Source organism: Sphaerodactylus townsendi, linkage group LG03, assembly GCF_021028975.2.
Source record: "Sphaerodactylus townsendi isolate TG3544 linkage group LG03, MPM_Stown_v2.3, whole genome shotgun sequence".
NCBI lineage: Eukaryota > Metazoa > Chordata > Lepidosauria > Squamata > Sphaerodactylidae > Sphaerodactylus > Sphaerodactylus townsendi.
In genome coordinates this window covers 173,813,254-173,830,362 of record NC_059427.1, presented here as the reverse complement: position 1 = coordinate 173,830,362, position 17,109 = coordinate 173,813,254, and the positions used below count along the sequence as shown (strand labels likewise).

Sequence of the window (17,109 nt, the reverse complement as noted above, 5' to 3'; positions counted from 1 at the left end):
AGAGACCTTTGATCCAAAAATAGTCCATGCATGTCTTGAGAGTTCTCCACCCCCTGTAACAAGCAGTTAGGAGACTTTTACAGAGAGTCAGCATATAGTGGTTAAGATGTCGGACTAGAAGAACAGTTTGGAGGCTCAAGGTGTCTTACAAACTCCTTTCCCTTCCTCTCTTCACAATGGACACCTTGTGAGACAGTTCCAAAGAACTGTAGTCCAAGAAAGGGCTGAGACAGTTCCAAAGAACTGTGACTAGTTCAAGAAAGCCTAGCAGGAATGGGGAAATAAATCTGGTTCATCAGAAAAGAATTCGCCAAGGAGCAGGGAATCAACCTGGTTCTCCAGATTAGAGTCCACCTGCTGTTAACGACTACACCATGCTGGCTCTCTAGGACCTGAGAAATCCTAGGACCTGGGAAATCCATGTTCAAATACCCACACGTGCCATGGATGCTTGCTGGGTGACCTTGTGCCAGTAACATACTCTCAGCCCTGACCATGGCTAGTATTCAACTACAGACCTGAATCAAATCTGCCTTTTCTGGGGAAAAATTATTGAATGTACAGTTCCAGCTTTACTTGGATGACACATGCGCCCTCACCCTTTAAGGCTGATTTCTGGAATGTTACTGAATTTTAGAATGTTTTAGCTATCTAATGATTACTGATCTAAATTATGTTTAAATGTTTTTATTAAATGGCCTGTGTTTTTACATGTTAGAAGCTGACCCTAGATTGTGAGGGAAAGGATGGTGTACATACATACATACATACATACATACATACATACATACATACATACATACATACATACATACCAGAACATGTGTGAATGTTTAGATGAGCAAAATCTAAATGACAGCTGGACCCTCCTTCTAACAGGTGCCGTGTGCAGATTAGGACTGAGTGCACAGCTTGTACCGTGTGCAAACCTGATAAGGTGAGAGCACCTGATTGGTACCACTTTTGTATATAGTCAGCACAGACAGCAGTGTGATGTGTGCCTGAAAACACCTGTGGTCCATCCCTGCTGCTTTTATTGCAGTTTTTGTCTGTTGTTGACACTGTGGATCATTTCATATTGCTGAAATGACAGGAAAAGAAGTAGTTCTAGGTTTAGGTCCTTTGTAGTAGGCTGCTGTCAACAGGTGGTAGAAAGAGAAGCAGAGCTACGACCACAGGATCTATGGGGGGGGGGGGGGGGCTCTCCCAAGACACAATTGCCTATTTGCTACTGCAATCTATCCATCAGGACCACACTATACTAGTCCTGAATTTTCCCTTTGTTTCACACCGCTAAAGCCCTTCCTAACCTGAGATCCACACATATGAAGTATTGTCTCTTCTAACAGGAACTTCTTAGGGAATTGTGCTCCTCACAGCAGGGTCTCCTACCAGCACGCCTATACTTGAGGATATCATCTGTTACACCACAGGCCTTTTCTGTTGCTGTCCTGCTGCTAAAGGCAAACTCCAAGGAGAGGTAAGGCAGGCACCTAGCCTTGAGTGGGGTGCGAGGAGGCCCTAGCACAGGGGTGTTCAACTCTGGCACCCCAGATGTTCATGGACTATGATTCCCATCAGCCCCTGCCAGCATGGCCAGAGTTGGACACCCCCGCTCTAGCAAGATTATAAAACAGATTTAAAAGAACTCATGTGATAAGGTGAACTGACTCTGACTAGTTTCCCCTGTTTGTTTTCATTATTTCAGGAGATGATTTTTCTATTATATTTATTATTATCCACCTCTGGTCCTGGATTGTATTAGGCGAAAGGCAAGGAATATAAGTATTCGAAATGATTCTGAATTTATAGGCTTTGAATCCTTGTTTACTTGATGCATGTATAGCTACCCTTTTGCCCCAATGGGTACCTAAAGCAGCATACAAAAGTCTCCTCTCCTACATGTTATCCGTATATTAACGCTGTGATGTTGGCTAGGCTGGGAGTCTGTCTCAAGATCACCAGGCAAGATTCCATAGCAGAGCAGGGATTCAAACCCCTAGTTGGGAAAAGACCAGAATAAAAATTGAATACAACAAACAAATCATCCAGCTTTCTACCACTGCATCATGCTGGTTCTATGAAACAGCTACAGTGGAACCTCGGTTTTCATCGGTTTCGGTTTTCATAGATTTTTTCAGTGAAAAAATTTGTCTCGGTTTTCATCGATTTGCCTCGGTTTTCATCGATTGGCAGTAAGGTGCAGGGGCTTGTGGAGAAAAATCACCCAGACAAAGCTGTTGCAGGCCATGTCTGCAACTTGTTTAATGACAATGTCTTGCCCCATTTCAGACAAAGAGGTGTCAGAAACAGACCTCTTTGGACAGCTTTCTGGTGCAACATTGGTCCACTGGCTCTGAAACTGGTCCTAGTGTTATTGTTTGTTACTGTTTTCAGCATTAAACACTATGTTTACTCACCAAAAAATGTGTTTTTGGTACGTTTTTTGGAGTGCCTAGAACTGATGAATTGGATTTACATTGATTCCTATGGAAAAGTTTGCCACGGTTTTCATCGGTTTCAGTTTTCATTGATTCTTTTCGGACAGATTACCAACGAAAACCGAGCTTCCACTGTATTTCTTTACTCTCTTTTATATATATTCCTCAGACTTATTGGTGCAAGGCTGCCCCAGAAGGTTTGCTTTTCTCAGGGCACTTACTCCGGTGGAAGGGCAATTTCAGCGGGGTGCAGCTCACAGCCCTGCCCCACACTGGATGCCATGACCACCAGCCCAGCCCACCTGCTGGCATAGTGGGGGCAAGCTGGGGGAGGAACCAACACTAGTTGGCTTCCTCCCAGCCATTCACTGTGTTCTGCTGGTGTGCGGGGCCTCAAGACTTGCTGCCACAAAAAGGGTGCCATAAGTCTATTGCAGCCAGTGGGGGTTCTCGGAGGTGGGGAGGCTTTTTTGCCATTCAAGCCTCCCTGCGCTGCCAGGAAGCCTCTTTGGGGGCCACAGCAGACGGTTGGGTGCATGGGCCCTTGGATGGGGCTGCCCATTTGCTCTACACTTTCTTTACACCCCCTGATCCTACATTACTGAAATATCCTCTACTGTGGAGTATACTCCTCTAGTACTCAGTGCTTTGAGTAGCGTAAGTAATGGAGGAATGCTCTCAACTGCAGAGGATTGTCCCCACAACAGAATAGGTGTCGCACAAGTGTAAACAAGGCTTAGACCACCAGCCAAGATATCTCAATGTACAACTGGAACAGGATTCTGCTCATGAAGCCAGTGGCAGAGTCCACCATTAACGCTTATTAGGTATACATTTCCTCCATCCAAAGTACCAACCAACAAGCCCATCTGTGTCTCCAACATCCATTTTGGGATTCTAAGCAGATGTCTTAGCTACGCCTTTTTCTTTGCAGTACTAAGCAGTGTTAGATGAAGTGGCATTACCGTTGTCTAATTCAAGATCTTCCACCTTTCACTATTGCTGCTCCCAGTAGCTATTCTTCAAGATATCCTTCTTCCCCCATCACCGTTGGAATTGTCCCTTCTCTTCTGCTTTTGTGACCGGTGATTCCAGAAGGTGGATTCATCTTGTCGTGGTATCTTAGTCTGGACCATTCTGCCTTGAGTGACTGTTAGGAGTTTAGCCTCTTGACACAGTCTGAACTCGTAATGATACTGCTCTGGGCTTCACTGATGTACTCAACCCCCCTTACCATGTTGAAGTACACACCCAAGAGAGGGGTTGAAGTCTACATACTTTCAAAAGGTAAATATGTATCTATCAAGCTACTTTACACTGTCAATTTTCCAAGTAGGCAAGGGTGGAGTACTGCATGTCTTGGTCCATCTAAGTACCTCCATCCTCCACAGTGTAAGACAGCTATTCAGTGAAAACTGGAAGCGCCCCACCAATAACAAGCAACAGTAACACAACGAACATCGGCTCGAGCTTCCTGGATGACGGCATTTTCGTTTAGCAAGACTAGGACATCAACTTTTTAAAAAATCATTGAAAAAATGTGTGGGGTAAATTGGAGCTTTGAAAAAGAGTAAATTATTCACACCACAGAAAGCTCTGCAGCGGGCTTCAGCGGCACATTTATATACGCCTGTCCCATTCTTCTCGCTTTAGATTACTTTTGTTTTTTCACAGTGTAGTTGGGGGGGGGGGGGGAGAAAGAAATGTGACTTTGTTTCTCTGGTTAAATTAGAATAGGCCCTGGAAGGCTAGGAGTGAGAGCACAGTTCCCTATTATTCCCCTGGTTGCTCCTCCGAATTCCTGCAGCCAAGTGGTTTAAGAGTCCCTGAATGGCACGCATAATGACATCATTGATTGAACTATAATAGAAGGGGAAGGGGGGGGTGGGGGGAAAAGATGTATTTGTGTTACAGACAAAAGATAAGTTCTGTTTCACAGCAGGGACAAATGAAGAACCAGATGACTGGACAGAGTGAGGTCGCAGAGTACCCTCTGCCATTGTCTTCACTTTAAGCAACCCTTCCACTACTCCCTAAAGGTTTGTTAGGGACTCAAAATCCTTTTCAAATGGCACCGTGGAGAAAGGAAAGATCAGCAGCCCTCCTGACCCTCCACAACTCTCTCATCATTTATTTTGGAAATATCACGTATTATATACTGGGGAAGGGGGTTGATGTAAACATTAATGATACAGTCTTAAACAAAGAACTATCATGGATCCTTATGCTGGTAGAAATACTAAGAAATCAGCAATGGCTACCAAAAGAGTCAGAATTCAACAGGGTCCATCTGATATTTTTTCAGCCTAGTCTTCTGTGAGTACTATTTCATTTTTCCAGGGCATGTTTCATTGGAGCTTCGCTCTCATATACATTAGAAACTCCTCCCATGAATGTGGACCACCTACGTGGGGACTGTGCTATTTTAAGACACTCTGAAAGGATTGGTTTCCACTGTTTGCAAAATCTGGATTGACAGAAACGCAAGACTGAATGCCATATATTCAGGACTCCATTTGTTTTGCTAATGGGAAAAACATATAGAGTGACGTCATTCTAAAATATGGTGGCCGGGACAAATAGAACATGACACTGTGGAAGGAAGTCGCCAATTTTGAGGCGAGTATTGATAGACTAAAAAACAAAATGCACCTCCCCCTGGACTGCCATGGAACTGCTGCTGGATATCGGAGCCCCAGGGTCAGACATACAAAACAGCAGAAAACCTTCTTACCTATTCAAAGGTCATTAATCTCGAGCCCTGTGGGGAAGGGCAGGTGATAGATAGATAGATAGATAGATAGATAGATAGATAGATAGATAGATAGATAGATAGATAGATAGATAGAGAGAGAGAGGGGCGGGAGGCAGGCAGGCGGAGGCAGGCGGGCAGGCAGGCAGGCAGGCAGGCAGGCAGGCATGTGAGCAGGCAGGCAGGCAGGCAGGCAGGCAGGCAGGCAGGCAGGCAGGCAGGCAGGCAGGCAGGCAGGCAGGCAGGAAGGAAGGAAGGAAGGAAGGAAGGAAGGAAGGAAGGAAGGAAAGAAGGAAGGAAGGAAGGAAGGAAGGAAGGAAGGAAGGAAGGAAGGAAGGAAGGAAGGAAGGAAGGAAGGAAGGAAGGAAGGAAGGAAGGAAGAGGAAGGAAGGGAAGGAAGGAAGGAAAGGAAGTGCAGCAGGGGAAGTGCAAGCATTACACAAGGCTGCACCCGCCTATGACCATTGGGCATACCCCCTTTGGATGCCCGTCTCCTTAGAATTGAACACTTTGTGATTTAAAATTAGTCCTTTACAATACAGGATCTTACACAGGAGAATGGAGACATGAAGAAGTTCTCCTTCTAGTCTATTGTTTTTGTTTATGACAGTGTTTTGACTAATGCTTCCCACTAGCAAAAGTAAAAACATTGTCATACTAAACAGACATCTAAACACACATGGAATCAAGGTGTAAAAGTAGTCAAGAGGAATTTAAAAAAATTAATGTACAAAGTAATATGTGATGAACTACAGAAATGATGAACTACAGAACATCTGAGAGAAGATTCTGAAAGAAGGTTAAAGTAAGCAATACTCTAGTGCAGGGGTAGGGAACCTGTGGCTCTCCAGATGTTCAGGAACTACAATTCCCATCAGCCCCAACCAGCATGGCCAATTGGCCATGCTGACAGAGGCTGATGGGAATTGTAGTTCCTGAACATCTGGAGAGCCGCAGGTTCCCTACCCCTGCTCTAGTGGTATCTGCAAGAAGGCAGGAAGTAGAGAACATATTTGGGGTGTGAATTCGAGAAAGAGACTGGAGAGAAATAGGGAGTGCAACAAGAAATCCAAGACGGAAAATGCATAAATAAAAGCCTTGTATGAATATCTATCACAAGCTTAGTCAATATTATTTTCAGAAGCAGTAGATGTTCAATAATTTATGTGTCTCACAGTATCTCTGCGTATCTGTGACTATCATCTATCCCCCCCCCATAATTTCTCCCAATACATTACTTCTCCCAAATGAGGATTACATCTATACTTAAGAGAACTTATGCAGATTTAGAAAGTATTTGAGAACATCCACACTGACGATCTGGAAGAGAATTATATTACTTAGAGCACCAAAGAAGTTTTATCTGGAGGGCCACAGTTTAATGGTACAGTCAAGCCTCGGTCTTCGTTGCCCTCGGAGATCAACAGTTTTGGCCTTCGCCGGTCTCCCCCGGCCGTTTGCTCGACTCGGAGATCGGCGGTCGCCTCTCGGCTTCCGTTGGCTTCCAAGGTGACTTTTGAATATATCCGATACGCCATTTGCATTGCGCATGCGCAAATGGCGTTAACGCCATCTTTGTAAGCGGCGCACCTTAGGTACACTGTTTTGGAAGTTTTGGCGCCCGTGCATGGAGATAGATTAGCGGCGAAACCCAAGGTTCCACTGTATAGATTAGCTTTCCATGCAGAGGTTCCCATGTTCAATCCCTGTCTTAGAGACAATTTATAGTCTTACATAGGACAGCGGAGCAATTTTGGAAGGAGCTTTCTTTATAACTTATAGTTCCGTTTATGATACTATTCCTGTTTATGACAAGGTTCAAAAGCTGCTAATAATTCAAAGTACTCCACCCTTGCCTACTTGGAAAATTGACAATGTAAAGTAGCTTGATAGATACATATTTACCTTTTGAAAGTATGCAGACTTCAACCCCTCTCTTTGGAGTGCGTACTTCAACATGGTAAGGGGGGGTTGAGTACATCGAGTGAAGCCCAGAGCAAGTATCTTTATTCACGAGTTCAGAACTCTGTCAAGAGGCTAAACTCCTAACAGTCACTTTCAAAGGCAGAATGGTCAGACTAAAGATACCGCGACAAGATGAATCCACCTTCGAGAATCACCCGGTGCACGAAGCAGAAGAGAAGGGACAATTCCAACAGTGATGGGGGAAGACGGATATCTTTCTACTCAATACATGAAGGGCATTTTACCGGAGGGCTCCCACCCTCTTCCCTTCAGTAAAGGGCTACAAGGTACTTTTACAATATATCTTCACCCATATCTCCGGCCATTACCCTAATGCTAGCCCGACTGAGCAGCCCTACAGCTTCCAGCAGTCCTGAAGCTGGCGAGATTTCTCCAGATCCCCATACCACCAACAAAGAGCGTGTCCCTGCTCACAAAAGCCAGCCATCGAGCAATGAGCATCCTCCTGGAAGTTGCAAACTATAATACTTCATCTAGGAAAAAAACAATTTATAGACCCATACACTGAGAACTATACCAACTCTCACCTGAGACAGGTTTAAATCCTTCTTTCTGCTTCTGTGATCAGTCTCTGAGAGATCTAGAAGCGTTTGTTGCAAATTCTGAAGCTGGCGTAGATGGTAATACAGATTTTTTAGTTTATTTATTTATTTATTGTTTTAACTGCTGGAAATGTTCGATCCTACTTATTTTAACTTGATTCTCCTCAACCTCCCTGTTGTATTTTAAACTTATGCCAATAAAAAGGTTAATGATGATATCTTGAAGAATAGCTACTGGGAGCAGCAATAGTGAAAGGTGGAAGATCTTGAATTAGACAACGGTAATGCCACTTCATCCAACACTGCTCAGTACTGCGAAGAAAAAGGCAATGGTAAATTACTTCTGATCAGCTCACACCTTGAAAATCCAATGATGAGAAAGCCTAAAATGAAAGATATAGTGATGGAGGACAAGATCCCCAGGTCAGAAGGCACTCAATTAAATACTTGGGAGGAGTAGAAGCCAAGTACAAATATATTCATTTTTAATGACACAACCCGAATAAAGGTGAAAGGATATTCAGTTACTGATGGGAATAGATAGAAAAAGAAACTCCAGAGATGTCCAACATGTACAGCAGGAACAAGGAATATGAAAAGTCTGAATCAAAGCAAGCATAAAATCATAACATGAGGAATGGATTGCTTAAACTCTGTAATCCTGGGTGTGAGTACTAAAGTGGACTCCATTTGGACATTTTCACAGAGAAAGATATGAAGTATTTTACTCTGGAAGTGATAGAAGAAATGATGTTGTTCTGAGATTAGATAAAGTACAAGCAAACAGAGGCTATAATGCAACCAAACTTCACAGAAAGCCTATCATCATAACCATCATCCAGGTTTATGACCAAATTACAGATGCTGAAGGGGAAGAAATGGGAAGCTTTTTACGCAAGTGTCCATGAAGAAATCGATCATACACTGAAACTAGATTTGTCCAGTCATAAGTGACTGGAATGCCAAATGACGAAACAAAGCAGAATCAAATACCACTGGAAAATTTGGACTGGTATTACAGAAGGAACCAGGAGAGTGATTCCTAGAATTGTTACGCTAACAATTTATTCAATGTACACACACGCTTCAGCCAGTCTAACAAACAACTGTACACATGGATGTCTCCAACAGACAATTCAAACAGACTATATAATTGGAAGCAGATGATGGAAGGGCTCTGTTCTTGGCTTAAAAAAAAAAGACCAGGAGGAGCTTCCACTGCATGACAGAACCTTGAAACAATTAATATAAAAGAAGAAGTTAGAATCAAGAGAAGAGAAGAGAAGAGTTTGGATTTATATCACATCCCCTTCTCTCTTACCCAGGGAGGGCGCTCAAAGGGTTTACAATCTCCCATGCCCCTTCCCACTCCCTCTGTTGAAGCACCTGCTGAGGTGGGTGGGGCTGAGAGGCTCCAGCTGTGAACTAACCAAGGTCACTTGCAGAAACTGGTGTGTGAGAGTGCACAGGCTAATCCTGGAATTCCCCAGAATGAGCCTCCCACAGCTCGAGAAGCAGAGCTTCTTGAGGGAATCAAACCTGGTTCCTCCAGATTAGATACATGAGCTCTTAACCTCCTATGCCACTGCTGCTCTCAAGGTGAAGAAAAACACTACAACAATCAATGTGCTAAAATATGATCTAAACAAGAAGATTTTAAAGACCATGTAATGAACAGATTTGCATTACTAAATTCAACTGAACACGAAATAGAAGTGCTGTAGGTTGAGCCCAAATGCATGATCAAGGAAGATCGTGCAAAGACTATTTCCATAGCCAAAAGAAATGAAGAGCTTTCATGGATAACTGATGAAACTGTTAAAGAGATGAGAAGCAAAAGCAAAAAGTGACAGAACAAGGATCAGAATTCTAAATTCATCTTTTCAGCTACTTGCAGTATTATAATAACCAGTGCAAAATAATAGAACAATGAACAAAAAATCTATTTCACAAGATCTAAGAAATCAAAAGGAAATTCAAACCACAGCTAGGGATACTGAAAGATGAGTATATCTGATCAGGACAAAGTCAGAAAAGAAGATGTAAAACAGTACACTGAAAGAATTATACAGAAGAGATGAAAGGATGGCAGATCCCTTAAAGAAAATGTTTAACGAAAGAGCATTGCAGTTTTCAGGAACAAAAGGATTAAAGGTTACGCAGAGGCAGCTACAGGAATAAAAAATCACCAAAGAACATTTTTTACAGAATTATGACAACCATCAGTGAATTAAGGCTGGGAGAAAGAACTTGCACAGCCCCCGGTTTAGTTTCATTTTTCTCGCCGATCTGATGGTCCCTTGTGATGCCAAATGGGTTAGCTGGGGATAATAAACAAGTGTGGACAACCCCAGGGAGGGGTGGCATGCAAGGGAGGGAAGGGGGCCCAGCATCTGGACATGGCCCGCCCACACTAGCAGAGGGAGAGGGAGGGGAGGGGTGGCATGCAAAGGGAGGAGAGGGCCCAGCATCTGGATATGGTCCACCCACCCTAGCGAGGAGGGAGGGGGATGGGAGAGGGGTGGCATGCAAAGGAAGGGGAGGGAGGGAGGGAGGGGAGATATTTTAAGCTACAGAAACTGAGTCCATCATAATCTTAACAAGAAAATACCAATAAATATGGAAAACAAAACAATGGCCCACAATCTGGAAACGTTCAATCTAAATTCCAATTCTGAAAAAAAAGACTGCAGCAACAATTCGACCATCATATTAATTTCCTACACAAGCAAAGTGATGCTCATCCAGGTTTATATGATCAGCCTGCTCTAGCTGGGATTATATTTCTCTTGAAAGAGCAGGCCTGCAGTTTGGGAGAGCTCTTGGATTCATCCTAGGTAACTGAAATGGTTGTCTCGATCTGGATAACCCAGGCTAGCCCTTCTTTAACCCCCTGTTGTAGGAATCTGAGGATATCAACCACGTCGGGTGATTCCAGATCTATCTACCTAGCTCTACACCATCTCACAAACACTTTCCAGGTATAATTATAGATCCTAATAGTGGAGGCTTTACGAGGTCTCTACCACATCCTCTGGATACCCTTTGTCTCTCAACCTTGCCCTCTCAAGAACCAAGCAGTCAAGCGTAGCCCAAAGCAGTTCTGGATCTGAGCTGTGCAAGTGGGCCCTGAGACAAGAGGTCCGGTCTGACTAGTAGGGCTCCTGGATCCCCCTCCGCCATCTCCCTGATGGTTATTATTATTATTATTATTATTATTATTATTTATTTAATTTGTATACCGCCCGATCCCGAGAAGACTCGAGATTGATGAACAACATTCACTAAAACACATCCAACAGGAAGCGGTTAGGTGCAAATATAAACATAGGCTCCATCCCATGCCAAAATAGCTTAAAACTCATAAAACAGTAAAAAAACCATAATACACATAATAAAGAAAATTCCGACCCAATTTAAAACCTACCCCATAGGGGATGGCAGAGACCCCCTCAATATGGGGGGGGACCCTGATGTAACATGCCTAGGGGCAGAAGGACGTGGGGAGCACCATGTCAACAGCTGGACACTCAAGGCCCGGTGGGCAGCACAGTCTTACGGAGCCCTCGCCGGAACTCACCCAGGTCCCGCAGGTGGGACAGCTTTGGAGGAAGGGTGTTCCTGGGCCAGGCGGAGACTGCCGGGGTAAAGGTCCTGGCCAGCTGGTGGAAGGCCAGCGCATCATAGAGGGCAGGGGCCACCAGTAAAGTTAGCCTCTGCAGAAGCAGCCAGAGGCGAGTTGGGAGGACATATGGGGGCGTGATGCGGTCCCGAAGAGTCACGAGGAGTCCCCAGAGGCATTCTAAAACCTTAAAGGTCAAACCCACACCTTGAAGATGATTAGAATTCAGCAGGGGCTGGCAATGCAGCCATAGCACAGGCTGGATGTGTTCTCTGAAGAAGCGCACTCCTGTGAGCAGAAGCGCTGCTGCATGTTTGGACCAGTTTTAACTTCGAATCAAGCGCAAAGGAAAGAGCTGGCTGACCACAGCGAGTTACAATAGTCCAGCCTGGAGGTGACCGTTGCATGGATCACAGTGGCCAGATCCGCCTGGGAGAGGAAGGGAGCCAACCGCCGGGCCTGGCGAAGATGGAAAAATGAGGATATCATTTTGAGTACCAGGGCCACCTTGGCCAATTCGGGGTGATTAGAATTAAAGTGTTCTGCTGCCTGAACAGGTGTCAGAGAAGTTTGGGGCTCATGGGTACGGGTGGAAATGCGTAGAGGGCCCCCTCTGGCCAAGGGGCCGATATCATATCCACTGCCTGAGAGCTGGGGTGATGATAACGTGCTATGAAGGCTGGCAGCTGAGAGTTGCTCAGAGATGCGAACAAGTCCAGAATTGGCATTGGAAATAGTTATCAGGCCTTGGAAAACCTCTTTTGACAGCATCCATTTGGAGTTGTCCAATGTCTTCCTGCTGAGCCAATCTGCCTGAATGTTGAATTGACCCTTCCCATGCTCCGCCTGCAGCGATTTTAGATGTATTTCTGCCCATGCTAGATCCTGTGAGCCTCTCTGTACAACTCCAGATGTTATGCAACCTGATGTCCTTCTTCAGAGTTATCTGCCACTAAAACAGTCTGAAGAATGCCTGCAGAGGCCTGGCATGCCACCTGGCCCATTGCACCGAGTCTATAGAGGCTATGTAGAGACCAAGTAGGCTGGATAACTGCATTAGATAAGTGGACTTGTTCCTGATAACCTGGCTGGTTGCATTCTGTATTTTGACAATCCTGTGCTGTGGTAAGAATAAGGCATTGACCGACGTATCTATTATGGTTCCCAGATATTCCATTATTTGATATGGTTCTAAGGAGCTTTTTCTGAGATTGATGAGAAAACCGAAGCTTTGCAGTGTTCTTTGTACCTGCAGAATGTCCTGTTCTGCCTTTACCTGGGATTTGGATCGAACCAGCAAATCATCCAGATAAGGGTGAACGTGTAAGGAATGTGTTCATGATATATATAAAAAAGAAAGGTTCACAAAAGGTTCATCTTCTAATCAGCAGAAGTTTGCCAAACAACAGAGGTCGGAGACAGTCAGTATAGGGCAAAGTGGTTACAGATAACCTTTAACATGATTGGTGAGTTCAACTGTGACCAATGAAAGGCTGTTGTCGGGGCAGGGAAAAAGTATCCTTGTTGGATGTATAAGAACCAATGCATTGTATATGCTAAGTTCTGAGTGCTGAGTTCAGTGACTGAGAGTCTAAGTTCAGTGTGTGTATTTACTGTGTTCTTGCTGAAATGTTCTGTATAGCTTTATAGTCTTGTATAGCATAGACTTGTGTAACCTTGCAACTGCTAAAGTAAAACCTTCCTATGGAAAGAACATCTTGCGTGGAGAGTATTCTTTTCCAAGAGTGGTAGGAGGTTGCAGTGAGTGCAAGAAGACTATAGACCTTCTCATCTTACCAGAGTAGCTCTGCTGATAGATTGTTGACTGAGTTGAATTACCAGTGCAAGGCCCAACTGTGCCGAGAAACCACACAACGTGGCATTAGAGACCAAACCAGTAGAGCATAGGTCATCAAACTTCAGCGGCCCCTCCAGATGTTATGGACTACAGTTCCCATCATCCCCTGCCAGCATCATGCTGGCAGGGGATGATGAACTATCCTGTATCCTGGAAGGAAAGCTGGAGTTCTACTGTCTAATGGAAACTTTGAATTGGTAGTGATCCTTGTCCAGGGCGAAACAAAGGTATTTGCAATGCGCTGGGTGGATTGGGACATGCAGGTAAGCATCTGTCAGATCGATAGAGGTTACATAGTCTCCTGGTCTGAGCGCTGCCATGATGGTGAACAGAGTCTGCATCTTGAACTTCTTGAGCTTTATAAACTGATTGACATACCGCAGATTGAGGATTGCTCTGTCGTTCCCCCATTCTTTTGGGAACCGTGAATAGATGAGAGTAAACTCCTCCGTGCTTTTGTTCCTGCGGTACCAGCTCGATAGCTCGAATGTCGAGAAGATGTCGAACCACTTTGACTGTCCTTAACCGCTTGGTTGGTACTCGGCTTAATGGCGACGGGAGGAACTGCTGACATGTTTTTAAAGAAAAGTGTGCGCAGGTTCTCAGATTGCTGAGTTCAACAGCTGTTCCAAGTCCTACATTCCCTTGCCCCTGGCCTCTCTCCTCCCAGTTCCTCTTGCCCCGCCCCGCCCCCCCCCCAATGGACAGGATCCCTGCTCTGCACTCTCCTGACCAGTGCTGCTGCGCCACTGTTTCAGGTTCACTTTTTGCTGTTGTCCCGGAACCGACCGCAGCACAGCCAACTGCTAGGCGGTGGCTCAGCTGTGATGTTCCCAGCTGTGGTGCAGCTGCTCCCCCTCTGGATTGCGCTGCCCGCCATGCTGAAGTCTGTTTGTTGTCCAGATCTTTTCAAACTATTTCTTTTATTTGTTCTATCCTTTCACAGGTAGTGTCGGTACATTCTACCCTTCACCATGAGAAAGTGTGCAGATGGCTGAGTAGAAGATGGCTGAGGCTAGTCTTGGAGCAGGTGGTGAAAATGAGGTGGGAACGCACGCACACATGGAAATAAATCTGGCCTTGAGGCACAGCATCTTATAGAAGAAAATAATTTGGACTAAGAATAACAGGAAACAGGAACAAGGGAATGACAGGAGAGGATGAAAGGTTAACATCTCAACAGCATTTACAAAACAATTCTTGGACCGTGATCTATCTTGTCCATGTATAATTACTTCAATCTGCCCTGAAGAACCTCTGCAGTGAGGCAAGCTATAAATCTAAATGTGTAGCTGTACAATTAATCCTTTTACTGAGACAACAGGCCCACATTTAGCATAAACTACATTCGGGAACTACCAAGTGACCACCACCCTACTTAACCACTTGCACAGAAATCCAATGAGTGCGACCAATGAGCCCGTAATTATGAAAGCCGTCACGTAGCAGAATATTAAATAAACTCATTGAAAATATACCTTGAGACACCGAGGACAGCCATAGTATATTTGGACTTGCAATGCATGCAGCCTATGCCGCAAATGTGTTCCTGCATAAACTACTGGACTTTGTTCCTAAACAACTCGGGGGGGGGGGGGGGAGGGGGGGGGGCCTGGCTTTCAGCATCCCTATGTTGAAATGTCTATGACTGCCAGCACTATTCTTCACCTTGTCACTTCCCATTATTCTAAAATCAACAGGCCTACATTCATAGCTACTCAAGTTGGAGCACGGTGACATCATTTCAACGCAGGGGGGTGAGGGGAAGGGAGAGAGTGTAGCTCCAAGGGCAACCTTCTACGTAGGACATTTCTAGGCATTGTTTTCTATTAGAATGGACTCACGCTTCTTAATTTTTTGAACTCTGTACCAAACATCAAAAGGGAAAGTGTGAACCTGCCTTTGCAGATATTGCTTGCAAATCCAAAGTCACTGTCAACAGGCTTTTGAAGTGAGAAACAGTATGGGAATAGTCTCTGAACCAATCTGCCTCCCTATTTATTGCCAACAGAGTATTATTATGAGGAAATGTATGTTAAGTTTAGTTTGTTAAACTGTTTTATAAATTCTGTACTGGTCGATGACTGTAATAAATATTATTGACAGTACATTTCCCCCCCTCATCGTTTAATGTCTAAAAATACAAGCAGAAGGAAAAATGAAATTCTAGATATTCCCTCCCCAAATTCAGCCTCGCACTTTGTGGATCTGAAACCTTTACCCCTCCTCTTCCTTCTCTCTGCCCTCCTAAAGTGGTAGAACAAAAAAAAAGTATGACCCAACCCTTACTTCTGATACACCAAAGCACTAAACCAGTAGTCCCCAAACTAGGGTACGCACCAGAGCATTTTTGGGTACCATTGGTTCCCGACCTGGGGTTCGCCCCAGACCATGTAAGAGTACCAGTGGTTCCCAACCCTGGGTATGAAATACCCCCTAGGAGTACGTGACAGAGCACTTGGGGGTACACAAAAATTAAGTAATGGGTCTGCTAATATGGAGGTACAATTTAGGGAAATGGGTTGCCAAGGGTTACGCAAGCGAAAAAAAGTTGGGCCCCAATGCACTAGACTATTTTAGATTGATTCAGTACTTGCAGCTTCAATCTTTGCATTTCCAAATCCTTGGCAACCTCTATGTAAGCATGTCAGTTACTAGAAAGGCTCAAGCCTTTCTGAAAACATCATTACTCAAAAAGAACTTGCTTACAAAATGAACACAGAGAAATTGATTTAAATATTGAAGCATCATTTTGCCTACTCAGCTCATTAGTACCGAGCCTACTGAAGGCTGCTCTGAGATCTTCATCCTAAATATTATTTCTTAGAAACAAACTATATATTTCCAAGTAACTGTACTTGGGATCACAGCCTAACAGATATTCTCATAATTTATCTTGAATGCTACGCACACCAGCTAATAAGAAAATAATAAAAGTTGTATTTGCAGATACATTTTGGACAGCACGAATTTTATCCTCAAACTTCTGTGCATTTTATCAACAGATTTGTGACGCTGTCATTTGCAAAACATGAAGTGATAAGATAATGCAAAATTAGTGCCTCACAATGCTTTAAAGCAGTGGTACTCAACCTGGGGGTCGAACGACCCTTTCACAGGGGTCGCCTAAGACTCTCTGCATCAGTGTTCTCCATCTGCAAAATGGATAAATGTTAGGGTTGGGGGTCACCACAACATGAGGAACTGTATTAAAGGGTCGCGGCATTAGGAAGGTTGAGAACCACTGCTTTAAAGTTTCAGGTACTTCTGACTTTTTAGCTGTAGTATGCTTTACTGCCGTATAAACAGTGATCTACAAACACACACCTCAAGAAAATTTCAAAGCCTTGGGAAACCGGAGGTCCGGGGAGGGAGGGGGATAGGACATTTGTTGACAAGTAGAACACTGAATTCCTTTCTTTCCAGAGACCTTTCCATGTCCATCCAATTTTTGTGACGTACCCTAAAGTGATGGAGACAATTGCTTGGTTTTCTTTCATACAGCCTTTGAGTACAAGCCATAAGGAGCTTTTAAAAAATTGTAAAAATATGTCAATGTATACATTCTGAATGCTCAAACTTTCATGATTTCTTTCTGGAAGAGGAATGGGGAGAGAGAGTCAGAAAAAGATAATCTCTTGGCACTAGTACAGTGCTCTTATGTGAATACCATCTGGCTTTTTTGGTGTATGTGTGTCTAAATATGTGTGTGTGTTTCCACCTACACACAAACACAGGAGTATGTGTATACACACACACACACACACACACACACACAAAAGGTGCATATATATATATATCTGTAGGTATCTCTTGCCTCACCAGCTAGGGACAGTGTACATTTTTGCACAGGGAAAAGCAGAAAAGGGCGCAAAGATTTCAGATGAAGTCCGTGTTGCTCCCCTAGG

The 17,109-nt window shown here is 44.2% G+C and overlaps 1 protein-coding gene across 4 annotated transcripts in view; it reads right to left on the bottom strand.

The window, feature by feature from the left end:
* The window catches only part of LOC125429600 (SAP domain containing ribonucleoprotein), a 111,607-nt gene that overhangs the window by 39,766 nt on the left and 54,732 nt on the right, over nucleotides 1-17,109 (bottom strand). The window lies entirely within an intron of this gene.